Raw genomic sequence first — 17457 nt, forward strand, 5'->3', positions numbered from 1 at the left:
GGACAGTGACATTAGAGAGCACTTTCAAGTAATTCAGGTAAGGATGGATCCTGTATAAAAAAACTCACTTATATATGCTTTAATGTACTTTAATGGTATGGCTTTGTCAGGAGGGAGGATTATTAAATGTTTTAATATTCATGGTTAGAAACTTTCACTTTAAATACATGTCAAGGAAATGTGATCTACTGCACTAAGTTGAAACACTTCCATATGTTAAAAAACACTTTCTACATTTTAAAGGTTTTATAATATTCTTAAATATTATTTGTTGTTTAGTTTGCATCCCAAATACTTTGAAAGGTCTGCATGGTCTTTGCATTCATGAATCAGCCAGACCACTGGTTTGGACTTGGCTCAATTGCAGAGCCCTTGTAAGTCATGGAAAGAGAGGGCAATGCCAGAGCTCAACCTTCCAAGGGGTCTGGTCCCTGCCCGCCCTTCACAATCACTACCAATAGACCATTCCACCAATAATATTTACCAGGGTGGGGGTGGTGCTGCTTATTTAGCCACATGACAGTCCCTCTTCTGTTTCTGACCTCTACTGATACTACTCTCCGTGTACGCAATACTTTTGGATGCTCATGGAGGGGCAATCTTGTCCGATTGTAGGAATTGTACCTCCTTGTTCTTTCCCTTCCTTATTTCTCTCTTCCTTATTTGTCCAGTTCTTAGCAATGACCCTTTAAATCAGTAGCTGGGGTTCTCCCATCTGATCTTGACCTCATCCTGTTCTTTAATTCTCTGTTTAGTGGTGTTGGCTCCCTGGCACCCTAAGATGCTGTGAACCTAAATTGTGGATGAGGCCCTGTCTTAACTTAGGACTTGCTCATTTTAAGTTGTTAGAAATTACATTGTTGGTTGACTTTGGTATGAACCCAAGACAGGCAGCAATCAATTTTCTAGTCGGGGTAAAAAGAAGGCAACCCATAAATTAACGTGTGCTCACCCTCTGGTAGCTTGGTACAGTGTAGTCAGGGTTAACTTAGAGGCTATGTGTAAAATATTTGTGCAGCACTTCAAACAGTAAAACAGTGAAAACACAGCTCAACAAGATTCCACGCCAGGTTAGAAAATAGAACTTAATTTAATAAATAAAACAAGACTAAAACGACAAAAATAGAAGCAATGATATTGATTTTTAAGGAATTAGATAGTAATAGCACCAAAAAGCACTAAGCGCCAACAAGGGATATCTGGTAGTGCTAAATCGGGACAAAGTCAAAAGTTCAGGCTGACAGCGATGGAGTGCGGGCCAGCTAAAGGGACCAAATTAGGCCTGCTGAACAAAAAGTCCTTAATCCGGTTTGCATTGACGTCAAGGATCCTGTCAACAGAGAGGATGTGGAGTGCAGAGAGGGCGATGCACCACTGTCGATCAACGCATCAGTAGCAATACACTGGTCTTGCCCACGCAACAGCGGCGATGAGTCGGCTCCGATGAATGGGTTGCTGTGACGTGGAGGTTTGGCTTTGTCTTCCAGGCTGTCATCGACGCAGATGAAAAGACTTCACTTTAAAAGTGCGTCTTGCAGTGGTGGTTCCGAAAGTGGAGCGGTGTATCAAAGTCAAGCAAAAACAGCGAGGTGCTGGTTTAGGTCCACACAACAGGGGTGATGTGCTGGCTACGATCCACACAGTGTCGAGGATAAGTTGATGCTGGCCACACAGTGATGACGATGCAATGGTTCTGTCTCCGCAGCGACCATGATGCGTTGATTCTGCTGAGCCAGCACCTTAGGGACTTCCAACGGTCCAGGACTGGGGTAGCACAACTTGGCAGGGTAGCCTCAAAGTTGGAAGAGTCCAGGTACTGAAGCAGGATAGTTGGAAGTTTATTAAGTCCCTGAGATTTCTGATCAGGAGGCCAGACAACTAGCCCTTGGTGTTTGTCTGGGATCTGGGGGTCAAGTGATGCAGGTCAAGTCCTTCTCACCCAGACCAGAAGGGCAACAGGAAGCAGGTCAGCACAGCAAGAAAGCAGTTTTTTCAGACTAGTAGTTCAGCAGCGTGACAGTCCTTCAGCAGCACTACAGTCCTTCTTTCTGACAGAGTATCCACAGATCCAGAAGTGTACGCAAGTGGTGGGGTCTGAGGTACAGTTCTTATACCCAGTGGTGCAATTGAAGTGGGGGAGACTTCAAAGAAGGATCTCTGAAGTGCACAGTGGTCCTCCCTTCCTGCCCTGGATCCTGCATCTCTACAGCACTTTGTGTGGGGACAGGATACAGCCTATTCAGGTCCAAGTGTGATGGTGTATGATAGGTGCTCCCTCCAATCACCCCAGGATGGCCATCAAGTCTAAGGATGGGCAAAGCTGGCTAAGTACCTCTAGGGTTAGCTTCACAGAGTTATGAAAATAACTCTGTGGTGCTCCACTCGCTCCCTCCCCGCTCCCCCCTCTCAAATGCTTTAAAAATACTAAAAAGAAGGCACTTACCTGTGTTTCTGCTGCCTCCCCTGCCTGGCCGCTCTCCTTCCTGCTCCTCACCGCCTCGCATCCTTCTTCATTGAAAAAAACTACCTTGTACGTCTTGCTCGTGCACATGCACACTCGCAAAACATACAACGTAGTGTTTTTTTAATGAAAAAGGACGCGAGTGGTGCAGGGAGGAGAGCGGCCAGGCAGGGGAGGCGGCAGAAACACAGGTAGGTGCATTCTTTTTAGTATTTTTAAAGCATTTGGAAGGGGGGAGGGAGCGGCTAACTCCCCTCCGCCACGGAGGTGGACTTTTGCCTATCTCTACGTTTGCCACAGAGAGCGGAGTAGGCAAATCTCCGCAAACTCCGCTGGCAGAGCGGAGTTGCACACCCAGGGTTAATCAAGTCACAGCTTAGCTCCCATTGTATGTGGCTGTCTAGGGGGAATACGCAAAGTCCAGCTGTCAACCTTCCCAGATGTATATGAGAGACAGGCTTCAGGCACAGAGGGCTAAGAGAAGAAACAGGCCAATTTTCTAAAAGTGGCATTTTCAAAAATGTAGTAATAAATCTGACTTTGCCATTAAAGAGGATTTCTCATGACAAGTCCATAGGTACCAAACATGACAGATCTCTCCTCTTTCTCAACTAGGAAGGACAGCTAATTAATTGTAATAAGGAATCTGTTATGTAGTTCACACTAATCAGTAGGATCTGCACATTTGTTGGACAACATAAACTTTGGGTGAGGTGCTAGACTGATTCCTGGCACCCCCGCATGATATTTTGGCCTCGAGACCAGATAGCTCACAGTGCCACCATAAGCTCTCCTAACATGACCAGGGAGCTAATGGTTTCTGGCAACCAATCAACATGACAACTCTGACCCCTCTTGGATTGTGGTAAAAGATCAGAACCTCTCACTCAGTCACTCGTGCTCTTTTGTTCTCAGAATATATACAGAGAGTACACAGTGGGACGTTTTCAATATATATATATTTCTTTTTTTTTGCAGAGTTTTATATAGCGTGAACTTGACCAGAATTGGGTATCAGAGCATTTTACATAACACCAGTTACGTTACATGAGGACACCCATTCATTTTTGTTAGGCACTGGGAGATTAAGTGATTTCCCCAGAAGCACAGGATGTTCATCGTCATTGCCGAGACTCGAACCCAGTTCCCCAGATTCGAGGTCGACCGCCCTAGCCATTAGGCCAACTCCTCTCCCCTTATTGGACCAACGATATTCTTGTATAAAGTACATGTGCCCCAGTAATCAACAGACATAAGCAGAGGAACGTCATTACAAGGACCAAAAGAGTAAATAGTAGATATAGTTCTACCATGGTGCTAAAACAGTGTATATATGTAGGCATATAAAACAAGGTAGTAATCAAACGTATTCATTCTACGAAAAGCCTTCTCTGTGTGTACCTTGAGTGTTTGTAGGTGTGAAGCCAAGAATCCCTCCACGGGACAATCCAACCCCATTACCTGGCAGGAGAGAATGTAGGATCCCTTTTTCATCATGAGCTGGACACCCCTCATGGAGATGTCAGACAGCTGCGTGGTGAAGTGTGAGCAAGCAGGGACCCTCGGTGTTAGCTGAAGTGCCCCCTCTAATAATCCTATGAGGTGCGGATTATAATACAAAGCATCCTTGCGATGTACGAGTAAATTAGCAATGTTACGGATAAGCAGATAGCCCTGTCACCCTGTGGATGAAGATAGAACGACATTTGTACATTCTGGGTAAAGGCCTTGTATTTGGTGTTCGAGGTATTGTGATAATGTTTTGCAAACCCAGATATGTAAACAGAAGTAGCTTCAGAGAAACAAATCCAACATTGTCCCGCACGCAAAATTGGCCAAAAAGTTACAGCAGAACTGTTATTGTGAAAAGGAGGACAATAAAAGAAATGAGAAGCTTCGGTAGATGGGACTAACCTGGTCACATGAGAAACCCCCAATGTTATCCTGTGACAGAGTAGGCCTCACAGTAGTGAAAAACGACTTTGGGAGTTTTTCACTACCAGGACATGTAAAACTTAAAAGTACATCTCCTAACTTTTACTTACACAGCACCCTGCCCTAAGGGCTACCTACGGCCTACCTTAGGAGTGACTTATATGTGATTAAAAAAAGGGGAGTTTATGGCTTGGCAAGGGCTTTCAATTACCTAGTGGACACATGGCAGTGTAACACTGCTCTCAGGCTGCTATAGCAGGCCTGGGACATGTTTTAGAGTGCAACTTAAGTGGGTGGTACAATAAGTGCTGCAGGCTCACTGGTAGCACTTAATTTACAGGCCCTGGGTTAATGGTATATTATTCTAGAAGAGAATTACAAGTAAATTAAATATGTCAATTAACAGTGGGGGCTGCCAAGGAAAAGGGGTGTTGAGTTGGGTGGGAGGGGTGGTGGGGTCAAAAGCAAATCACTTACCAGGTTACAGACGCCGTCTCTCCTGCATCCTCTTCTCTTCCTTCTGACTACTGGAAGCAGGAAGCTCCCAGGCTTCCCTAATCCAATCACGATGCTGCTGTCACAAGCATGACAGCAGTGTTGTGATTGGCCTGAGTGGCCTGTTTTGCCACTCAGCAAATGCCTGGGAACCTTGGGACAGTTCTCCAGCCTGTCTGTGCAACACAGCTGGGTGGAGAAATGCTAATCATGCATGACGGTGTGGCCGCCCAAGACGGCCAGCCAAACTGTCATGCGCACTTAATAGTGCCCATACCATTCCTCCTTATGTGAACCAGGCCGTGCAGAAAAATAAAATTATACTAACAATGTGTTATTATCATTTTATTTTTCCTTGTTGCACTGCTTTGAGAGCAGTGGGTCGACACTCCTCCACCTTAGCGGGGGAGCCGCCCCTGTCAATTAGGTATATGCCAATAAAACCATGTTAAGGGGAGTAAGCACAAACATTTTAGCACAGGTTAGCAGTAATACAGTGCACAGAGTCCAAAGGCCAACAAAAACGAATTCAGCAAAATTCCAGGCAAACAGGCAAAACATTTTGGAGGAAGACCACCCTAAGGCTGACAGGTCTAACATTTGTCATATGATTGCCATACTCCCTTCCAGCACAGTCTTAGACTACTTACGAGCCACACCTATGTAGAACAGGGGTACGAGTGTAGAATGCCCTTTCCATCGAAAAAGAGCTTTGAATATGCAGGACGCCTCCAATGATCAGGTCGCCTTCCATGTAGTAGCTCATCAAAGTATATGAATCCACGTTTTGCTGATAGCTACATTGCTTTTTTGGCGCAGTCCCTGCAGCAGGAGGTAACACAAAGAAGCCCACAAGTAATACAAGTGGCGTCATGAGTACAGGTTTTGACAAAGCTGTGCGGCCAACTTTGTTTATTCAGTGAATGGGACTTTTTTCACATCTTGCCATTCACAAAGCTGAAATAAAAAGAGCAATTGTCAATAACACTATCATTTTGATTCACAGTATATTTTTTATATAGCAGGAACTTGGGCCAAGGGCAATGCTTAATTTGTGAAAGAATGAAGGCTGGTACCCAAAACTTTTAGAATCCCGGAAACAACACTGTTAGAGGTTGGTGCGCCAAATAGCAAGGCTCCGTACTCTTAAATTCACTTCTTGCCTCTTTAATCCACTGCGAGACACATCCTGCACCTTTATTGCATTTTTGAATGGACCTGCTTTCTGCCTTTGTGATGGTTTTACCATTTACTTTTCTTGTTCTCAGTGGGCCCACCGACAGCCACCTCTCAAATTAAGCACCGCAAAGGTCATCAGAACTCTTAAGAAACCAGATTACACTTTTTTATTTTTAGGCACGGATAGATTAGTCCAGAATCACAGAGCCCGGTATTCGAACCTAGTTTGGCCAAGAGAGTGAGGTAGAGAAAGGGTAGTACATATGACAGGAAGTTATTGTCGTGGATTTAACTACTATACGTAAGCTTAAAGTAGGACACATCATGCTTGAGTAGGAGATAGCAAAGTTTGTCACTGGAGAATTCAGACTTGGAAATTAGAGACATGATCTGCCACACATCACCCGATGTGAGAAGCCAAAAGAAATACACGAAAGCCGTAAGTGCACATGAAAATGTGCTGCTTTTTTAGACCTACAACCTTGCCAAGATGGCCATACCAAAAGCACTGGCAGTGTCGCACCCCAGGCTGAAGACGGCTGGAATGCCAGAAACCGGTCCTCGGAAGCTTGTTTCCGGTCCAGGGAAGACATGGCTTGGCAGTTCGGGCTGGACTGTTCCCATGAGGCACAGGGTCAGACTGATTTGCATATAGCCATGTCTGAACTGGGGTGGCAGAGTGGGCCAAAGAACGGTGATGGATTAAATCCAGATCTTTTGACTGGGTGAGAGTGTTTGATTGATTCAGATGCTCCGTCAATCACCACCCCCTTTTGTACCGCACCCCAGATCTAAGCACTTGTTTTTAAGACATTGCAATGTTTAAAGCGCAAACACACTTAACCCTTAAATTCTCAGAATTTGTGCATGAGCTGCAGGCAGCACATCTCGAGATGGAAAGAGGCACCACTGCTCTGTGCTATCTAACTCTATTGTCTCAAGCTTGCGCATAATGCTCAGAGAATTTCCAGTTAAGTGCATGCACTGTAACAAATTCATCCCCAGATTTATCAAGGTTTTGCATCACCCTTGCGCCACGCAATGCGACGTTAAAGCTAGAATGAGATTTACCATGCTATGGAGCAGCACCCTGCGTGGCTTCTTAAATCTGGTGTAATGCAAGGCAGCAGAAGCCGCTGGCTTGCGTTACACTGCACTGGGAAGGGGTTACATGGGTGGAGCCTGGGTGTTCCCACACATCCACCTATGTACTCTTACACATTTCTAGATTTTCCAAGACTGGTAGATTTGGGAATCCATCAAAATTGTATAGCTTCCTGATAAAGTTGCAAAAAGGAGAAATATCTTTATTTATCCTCATTGCTTCCTCTTTCTAAGTGTGCTGCATGCTTCTTAGTATTTTTTCTTTTTTGCAGGATGGGGCGTCTTTTTGCACAAATACAATCATGTCCATACGCAGGCATCCTTGCACCACAGCACAAGACTGCCTGCGCTGGTGCACTGAGCAAATCAGCAAAAGGACAGAACAGGAATGCCAAATATCTTGATATGTATGGCACATTTATACCCTCTCCCTGTCACAGAAAGCAGCGCAGCAAGTTTCTTTCATGCGTTGTATTGTGTGACATAATGATAAATCTGGGCCTCAACAATAATAACAATTGCTCTGAACAATTGCAACTTTTCATGACATGACTACTTGTGTATTTGAGAAAGGAAGTGAATACAAGCAATTTGCACTGTACTTACCAGCACACAATAAGATTGCTTTACTCAGTACATATTTATAATTTGATGCACAGAGTATAGTCGTTCAGTCACATTTTCTATTAATGTACCCAGATTATGGAACAACAACTCCATACACATCAGAGCACCCCAATGCTGCTATAATTTAGGAAAGAGCTGAAGACTCACCTCTTCAAAGGATGCTTCATTAAAATGCATTAACCGTCCACAGCGTAGCTTCCTCTCCAGATACTCATCGACATTAAGGTTGTCTTTGACGATGTACAAGGTTCCGTAGCCTTTTGGCTAGGTTTGTGCTATATAAATACCATTTGCATACTGTTAGAACTGGGGGTCTCTAGTTGCAATGGCTTGCACCTTTGTCCAAATAGAGACCCTTGCTTCTCGTCAGAGTAAGGGGGCTACACTCCTAAAGTAACCCCTGCTTAACCCTGGGGTAGCTTGGCACGAGCAGGAAGGCTTATCTCAGAGACAGTGTGTAAAGCATTTGTGAAGACATACAGTAATACAGTAAAAACACTACAGATGGACACAACACAGGTTTTTATAAAAATAAGTATTCTTTATATAGACTTAACACAAGACAACGACAAAAATCCACAATACAGTAGTAAGAAAATGATTTAAATATGGTAGATATAACTCAGTTCACTTTAGATGGTAAATGCGTCACGTTTCTCACAAAGTACCTTTGGATGCGTCACACAAGATAAACAAAATGTTCACAGGGAGAACGATGCGTCAGTTCCTTGCTTCAGGGGAGGCGATGCTTCTGTCCCTCAGTGCTAGTGACACGCTTCTTTGGTGATGCAACGACACACAGCTGCGATGGAGGCATGCTTCTCCGGTGATGTGACGGCGACCCTTGAGGTGGCAACATGCTTCTCAGATGATGCGACGGCAACAGCTGCGGATACAACGCGCTTCTTCTCATTGAGTCACGCTTCCAGCTCCCCCCAACATGCAGGCTTCTGCAGACAGAATTCCCATCAAGGAAATTCAGGGGGGAGCTGGTGGTGAAGTCTTGTATCCCTGAGACTTCAGCAGGAGGCAAGCAGAGTTCAAGCCCTTGGAGATTCTTCAAGATGAAAGTTGCAAATAAAAGTCTCTCATTTCCTTGGCAATAAAGAAACCACTGCAGGCCAACCTCTGAAAGCAACACACTGGCACAGGGGAAGTAAAAAACACCTGGAAATTCTCTGGTTCTTCTCCTTGGCAAAAGGTCCGTCTTGATGTCCAGAAGTGATCTAAAGTTCTGGGGTCTGGGCTCCAATATTTCTACTGCAAAATCCTTTGTCCCTGAAGGCAGAGAGTGTCTGTGCCTAGTCCAAACCAGTTCTGGGTGAATTCTGCCAGTGCACAACTTCTTCCTTTGTCAGTGTGGGCCAGGGTCATCAGACGCACCACAGGAGGTGGAGCACACATTGTGAAAGGCAGGCACAGCCCTATTCAGGCCCAGGTGCCACTCCTCCCACCACTCCTGACTCACCCTGTCGCCTGGAGCCACCCCAGCCCCTGTCACTCACACACCAGACATGGAATGCACAACCTAGCAGAGGCAGGCTTGGATGGTTAGGCAGGAAAATACCTACTTTCTAAAGGTGGTATTTTCAAACACAGCATGTTAAAACCAACTTCACTAAAAGATGTATTTTATCATTCTGAGTTCAGGCATACTAAATTTGTTTTTTCGACCATGTTCCCTGGGTCAGTTAGGATTATAAGATGTTATAATCAAACTGCCCATTCTGACCTATAGGGACAGGTAGCCTTGCAATTGTGAACGAAATTGGATGTAATTCACTATCAGGACATGCCACACACATCAGGGCATGTCCTACCTTTCACATACAATGCACCCTGCCCTAGGGCCTACCTTAGGGGTGTCTAACATGTAGAAAACAGAAGGTTTAGGGACTGGTACGTGAATGCACTTACCAAGTCGACAAGGCTGTACTGGACTGCACACAGGCTCAGCAATGGCAGGCCTGAGACACACTTTACAAGCTGCTTCTGTGGGTGGCACAATCAGTGCTGCAAGCCCACTAGCCAGAAACCGGTCCCCGGTAGCTTGTTTCCTTCCCAGTATAAGAATTGGCTTGGTAGTTTGGTTTGCCCTGTTCCCATCATGCACTGGGACAGGAACAGACTAATTTGCATATAGCCAAGTTCTGAGCTGGGATGGTGCAATGAGCTAAAAAACGGTGATGGATCAAGCCCTGATCTTTGGACTGGGTAAGAGTGGTCTGCTTATTTCAGGCACTCTGTTCATCACCACCCCCTTTTCTGACTAATTTTGTCAACCATATGCGTGGAAGGGTATACTCAGATGTGAGTCCCTTGCTCATTGCACCATCAGGATTCAAGCAAGCCGGGCCGACGAGGCTGAAATGCCAGAAACCGGTCCCCGGTAGCTTGTTTCCTTCCCAGTATAAGAATTGGCTTGGTAGTTTGGTTTGCCCTGTTCCCATCATGCACTGGGACAGGAACAGACTAATTTGCATATAGCCAAGTTCTGAGCTGGGATGGTGCAGTGAGCTAAAAAACGGTGATGGATCAAGCCCTGATCTTTGGACTGGGTAAGAGTGGTCTGCTTAATTCAGGCACTCTGTTCATCACCACCCCCTTTTCTGAATAATTTTGTCCACCATATGCGTGGAAGGGTATACTCAGATGTGAGTCCCTTGCTCATTGCACCATCAGGATTCAAGCAAGCCGGGCCGACGAGGCTGAAATGCCAGAAACCGGTCCCCGGTAGCTTGTTTCCTTCCCAGTATAAGAATTGGCTTGGTAGTTTGGTTTGCCCTGTTCCCATCATGAACTGGGACAGGAACAGACTAATTTGCATATAGCCAAGTTCTGAGCTGGAATGGTGCAGTGAGCTAAAAAACGGTGATGGATCAAGCCCTGATCTTTGGACTGGGTAAGAGTGGTCTGCTTAATTCAGGCACTCTGTTCATCATCACCCCCTTTTCTGAATAATTTTGTCCACCATATGCGTGGAAGGGTATACTCAGATGTGAGTCCCTTGCTCATTGCACCATCAGGATTCAAGCAAGCCGGGCCGACGAGGCTGAAATGCCAGAAGCCTGTCCCCGGTAGCTTGTTTCCTTCCCAGTATAAGAATTGGCTTGGTAGTTTGGTTTGCCCTGTTCCCATCATGCACTGGGACAGGAACAGACTAATTTGCATATAGCCAAGTTCTGAGCTGGGATGGTGCAGTGAGCTAAAAAACGGTGATGGATCAAGCCCTGATCTTTGGACTGGGTAAGAGTGGTCTGCTTAATTCAGGCACTCTGCTCATCACCACCCCCTTTTCTGAGCAAGCCCACTAGCAGCATTTGATCAACAGGCCATGGGCACACATGGTGCACTGTATTAGGGTCTGCCAGGTAAATCAAATAAGCCAATCATGGAGTCACTAAAACATTACATCAATTTACAATAGGGAGCACTGGCACTTTGGCACTGAATAGTAGTGGCACAGTTACCTAAAGCATCTAAAACCAGCAAAATATATTAAAAACAGAGGAGCCAACAGCAAAAAATGGAAGGTAGACTCACGCCAATGGTACCAGGTATAACACATACATTCATGCATACAATGATATATCAAACCTTCAAAAACAGGGGTACGCAAACAATGCAGAAATGTCACGCTGCCAGGCAAATAGTGACAAATAAACGTTTGAACAAACAGGCACTGATAAACCCATTTATATTTATTTGTATTCTAGATTTACGTATACGAACATTTTATGTGGAATTCAACCACTTGCTACTCCCCCTGTAGGAAAAACATGCCAATAGTGACTTGTTAGATGTTTAGCTAGCAACTGCATAATAGTAAAAAAAGACATATGCACACAATGCTTTAAATTGTAGCTTTAGTTGCTGGAAATTTATAAATATAAATATATCCCCTTCACTACAGGGAGTTCTGCCGCAACAGTGAAAATTGAAGTGCTGCTGTGATGATTTTCACTATTCCCCTGGTTAAATCATATAATCTTCTTCTAGTTTCTCTTGGCCTGCCTTGTCCCTTTTCTCCTTGTCATGTGTGTGCAGTTCTCAGAATAGGCAGCTTCCTGCGAGCCTGCTGAGTAAGAGAAATTGGACGGAGCAGGATACAAGAGAGGACAGAGACATAAGAGACATAAAGAGTACAGTATAGTCAGGCATGAAACAATGTTGGAAGAGTAAAATTAAAGATGATGTGTAAAGGTACGTAAAGTAGGCAGATAAGTATGTTAAATACTTATACTACTAAAGGCATCTAGAAGCAATGATAAAGTGATGTAGAGAAGTATGTGAGGTTGTAGACTGAGGTAGAGATAGATAAAGGGAAAAGGAAATGCAGAGGAGTACAGTATCGTAAAGGATGAGTAGAGAGAGATAGTGTAGAAAACAAGGTTAATTAGAGAGAGGTAAAAGCAGCAAACTGTAGAGGAAACCAGAGGAGGATGAAAGATTTGAGGTAAAACAAAGGGTAGCAAGAGAGAGTGACAGAGAAAAATGAGGAGAGGAATAGTAAAATGGGTCAGGTAAAGAGAGTAGTGGAGAAAAAAGAAAAGTACAGAGAGGGGAGAAGAGTAGAACGACCAAAGTTCTGTGGAGCAGATAGAGGAAATTGATAGACACACATTACATAGAGAAAGATATAGAGACTATTATAAAATAGAGGAAGAGATGGGAGAAAGAGAGATCTATAAAGAAAGAGGCAGAAAGAGATAGTTGAAGTAAAAAGGGTGATTTAAAATGGAGAACAAGGTCCAGGGAGAAAGATGTGTTTGTGTCTGAAAGAGAAGGACATTAATGATAGAGCAAATGAGGGACAGAAAACAGTTAGATATAGAGAGATAGAGTAATCCAAAAAGAACTAAAAGGTTGAGAGAGGTGAAGGAAATGGAACAGAGGTACAAAGAAAGAGGTGGTGGAAAGGTGAGGAGAACTTGAGAGGTTAGATATTGTGAGTAAGGTGGGTCTGGTAGACAGGACATGGAACAGAGGTAGAAAGAAAGATGTGGTGGAAAGGTGAGGTAGTGAAGTAATGGTGAGGGGAACTTGAGAGGTTAGATATTGTGAGGAAGATCGGTCTGGTAAAGAGAGGTGAGGTAGTGAAGGAGGAATGAGGGAGAGAAGTGAGAGGGACTGATGGGGTGGAGAGATGGTGAAAGAGTGGCAAAATAGTAGAAACATGGAGAGAGTAATAGTGCGGTGAGGTAATGACAGAGATGAGGTTGTGTGAGATGTGAAGAACATTGAGGAGAGCTACAGAGAGGTCAGCTAGCAAAAGAACAGTCAGGTACAGAGAGGGGTGAGGTAAGATAAAGGGGGTCGAGAGTGATCGATACAGAGGTGGGCACAGCGTGTTACAAAATATATATATTAGAAATATTGAGAGAGAGATGAGGTAGACAAATATTGGGTAGAGCTGAGATAGCGAAAGAGGATCTCTATACATACAGATGCAAAGACAGAGGTAAGGAGGAGGGGGAGATTGAAGTGGTGAGGTAAGGCAAAGAGGTAGAAGTGACAGAAAGTTTATTTTCAAATGCAATTGCCACCAACTGCCTGAGAGTGAGTGAGTCAAGGCTGGGCAGGTCAGACATGCACATAGTTTTTGTTAGGCATACTCAGCTGTGAAATTGAAAAAAGAGGCCAGTTTTTATGAGCTCAGGATATTATGGCAAGAATTTCGAGTGTCCCACTTACTTCACCAGTAGGGCCCATTCTTTAGAACATCTCTGGTCACATGCTCTGTAGTGGGTATACAACCTTTACAACGCAACTTTTACCACGACCTACCATTACCACGCATTTTTTACAAGGCAGGATCCATTACAACGCATACCATTACCACGCATGTATTTACAATGCAGGTACTTTTACAACGCATACCATTACAACGTAAGTATTGGTAAGTATATTATTTTATTAAAAATATTATTTGGTTTTTTTTGTAAAGGGGTATTTTTTGGGTTCAGGGTCAGTTTTGGGTTTTTGGGTAAAGGGGTATTTTTAGGGTTCAGGGTCAGTTTTCAGTTTTTGGGTAAAGGGGTATTTTTAGGGTTTAGGGTCAGTTTTCAGTTTTTGGGTAAAGGGGTATTTTTAGGGTTCAGGGTCAGTTTTCAGTTTTTGGGTAAAGGGGTATTTTTTGGGTTCAGGGTCAGTTTTCAGTTTTTAGGTAAAGGGGTATTTTTAGGGTTTAGGGTCAGTTTTCAGTTTTTGGGTAAAGGGGAATTTTTAGGGTTTAGGGTCAGTTTTCAGTTTTTGGGTAAAGGGGTATTTTTAGGGTTCAGGGTCAGTTTTCAGTTTTTGGGTAAAGGGGTATTTTTAGGGTTCAGGGTCAGTTTTCAGTTTTTGGGTAAAGGGTATTTTTAGGGTTTAGGGTCAGTTTTCAGTTTTTGGGTAAAGGGGTATTTTTAGGGTTCAAGGTCAGTTTTCAGTTTTTGGGTAAAGGGGTATTTTTAGGGTTCAGGGTCAGTTTTCAGTTTTTGGGTAAAGGGGTATTTTTAGGGTTCAGGGTCAGTTTTGGGTTTTTGGGTAAATGGGTATTTTTAGGGTTCAGGGTCAGTTTTGGGTTTTGGGTAAATGGGTATTTTTAGGGTTCAGGGTCAGTTTTGGGTTTTTGGGTAAAGGGGTATTTTTAGGGTTCAGGGTCAGTTTTGGGTTTTTGTGTAAAAGGGTATTTTTAGGGTTCAGGGTCAGTTTTGGGTTTTTGGGTAAAAGGGGTATTTTTTGGGTTCAGGGTCAGTTTTGGGTTTTTGGGTAAAGGGGCATTTTTAGGGTTCAGGGTCAGTTTTGAGTTTTTGGGTAAAAGGGGTATTTTTTGGGTTCAGGGTCAGTTTTGGTTTTTTGGGTAAAAGGGTACAGTGTAAAAATTAAATATAATTAAATTTAAATTACATTAAATTAAATTGATTAAATTAAATTAATTAAATTAAATTAAATTAAATTAAATTAAATTAATTAAATTACATTAAATTACATTATATTAATTTTAATTAAATTAAATATTAAAAAATATTATATACTTACCAATACTTACGTTGTAATTGTATGCGTTGTAAAGGTATATGCGTTGTAAATACATGCGTGGTAATGGTATGCGTTGTCATGGATCCTGCGTTGTAAAAAATGCGTGGTAATGGTAGGCGTGGTAAAAGTATGCGTTGTAACGTCATACATCCTCTGTAGTGACACCATTCTAGAGTTCTGCACCTGAAAACACAACACATATACCTTCTGATTCCTTTAACAATGAAGCTCAAATGGGCCTTTATTCTTGCACTTCTGCTATTTCATCCATAGGAATAGATTATACCTTTTCGCTTTTATGTGAGAAAAGTCAATCAATGCCTTCTGCACAGCAGTTTGCTTCTGATACATTGATCACGCGCACAGAGTCTATCCCTTCGCTCCATTCATCCATTCATCCCATCCAGCTTTGGCCGCTGGAGCAGTGCTAAGTTTGAGATGGTGATTACCAGCGGGGCCCAGAGCATTCGACACCGGGGCATGCTTTTAACACTCAGACTTTGACCCGGAACAAGAGAGAGGCAGCCAGCGAAGGGGTTAAGAAGGAGTGAGAGAAAGACGGAAAAACTGTTACGAAGGGAGAATCCATGGATGAAAAAGCGGCTAGAATATTGAGATAAATTGGGAGGGAGTGGATGAAAGAGGTATGAGGTGGAATCAAGGCTACGCAGCCTTGTTATTCAGCATGCCCTACATTCAGCAGTGGCATTCAAGTTTCTCAGGCTTCTGAGGACACCTTTATGCCTTGGCATTCTTTGTTTTATTCTTTTATATGAATTAAGCACTGTGTGGGAGTTTACCGTTGGTGAAGGAGCGCCGGATCCAGGTCATGTTTTCAAGCCAACAGGTGACCATGTAAATGAGTGCCAGTTAGATTTACTATAAGAATATGTATCTGAGGTGAATATATCCAGACTCTGGTAACGAACGTTGAGATTTGTTGAACATGAAGAGCGTTGAAAGTATATTGTTTAATAACCTTGCATGATTTTTATTATGGACATGCCACCCATACACAGCTTTGCGCCTCAGTGTGAAGGGGGGGGGGGTTCTTGCATCAGAATCAGCAACAGTGCGGTGTGTAATAAAAGTCCAGCAATTTGCATAAAATAACGATGATTATATATTTTTTTATGTCATTCTTGTTCACGGAGTGCATACATTTTCACATGTGCTCTTTGGACGTATTCCACAAATTTGGGCCAAAAATCTGTCAGCTGTGACCATGTAGGGTGAGTCAGTGACCTTTCCTGCTGAGTCTGACTAGGAATGGAGATAATGAATTTTCTGTCTTAAAGAAGAAAATGTATACAAGCGGCAAAGACAAGGTAAGCCCTAGTTCTGTTCTGATACACACAGAGGTTAATTAAATTAAAAAATGCCAACAACTCGGCAGTATGCTTACCTGGCAAAGATTACTGTTTGTGTTTGAGCGGCTGGTATCTACTTACTCCAGGGGGATTCCTCCTTGACAGTTTTCAGCAAAAAAAAATTATTATTACACATAATTTGAAGGGCACATGGTATATGACTTTAAGAGGCCATTTGACAGATGTGGCAAAGAGGCACTTTCCGTTCCTATCAACAATATGCATACACAGGGTGGGTTCCCTTAGTGTGGCAGGAAATCCCCCCTGAAAATTATTCGAATTAACTGACTCTTTATATAAGGGAAATGTTGTAAACAGTTTATTTTCAACCGGACAATTACCTTAGAAAGCACAGCAGCCACCTGCGCTCCTGATCTCAGGGGTTCTTGAGAGAACGCAACCACCTTTTAGGCCTGATGCCCAAGGGTCACACGGCTCTAATCACTGGCTCTAGAAATGTGTTTATCTTTGGATTAACAGCACCTTTTTTATTTTTCTTATTCAAGTCAAGTCAAGTCAAAAGGGTAAGTTTATTTAGATCGTAATCTTTAAACCAATACAACACACTTAATTGAGTTAAAATCTTTCCCAACGACAGCAATTCATACAAAATTTGTGGATAAAATTTCATTCCTTTTGTTTAGTTCATTAATATAAATAATCTTCCCCAATATATACATTTAAAACTAAATAAGTGATTCCTCCAATGATTTTTATCCTATTAAAATTAATAAAACAATTATCTCTAGACAAGATTCTGTTTAAAACTCTAAAATCTATTTCTGGCTTATTATCAAACTCTGCACAATCTTTATAAATTTTCCGAGTGCAATTGCAATATCAATACTTGGGAGCTCTGTAAGTAGCTCTAGTGCTTGTCTCCTAGTTCTTATATCATATTTTATAAAGATTGGGCGCAGCCAAAATTTCCGTTGATCTAAAATATGCATACAATCCAACAAAATGTGCACAGTATCTCCTTTTGTACCCAGCCTGCATTTACAGTGACCATTTAGGTCTAACATTTTATTTTTTACTTCTTTATTTAGTATCCATGGGATAATCCCAATGTGTAACCTTAAGATTTCTTTTCTAAACCACAGATTTGGTAAGAGATCTAAGTATGGGAACCAGTTTTCCTTTGCCCATGCATTCATCATAAATGCCACTGATCTTTTCTTACCAAGATATTCCCTATCCATGCTTCTAGTGGCAACTTGACCATTAATTTTTAAGTCATATTTTGAGCACTCTATTGTTAGGGAA

Source organism: Lissotriton helveticus, chromosome 1_1 (genome assembly GCF_964261635.1).
Source record: "Lissotriton helveticus chromosome 1_1, aLisHel1.1, whole genome shotgun sequence".
NCBI lineage: Eukaryota > Metazoa > Chordata > Amphibia > Caudata > Salamandridae > Lissotriton > Lissotriton helveticus.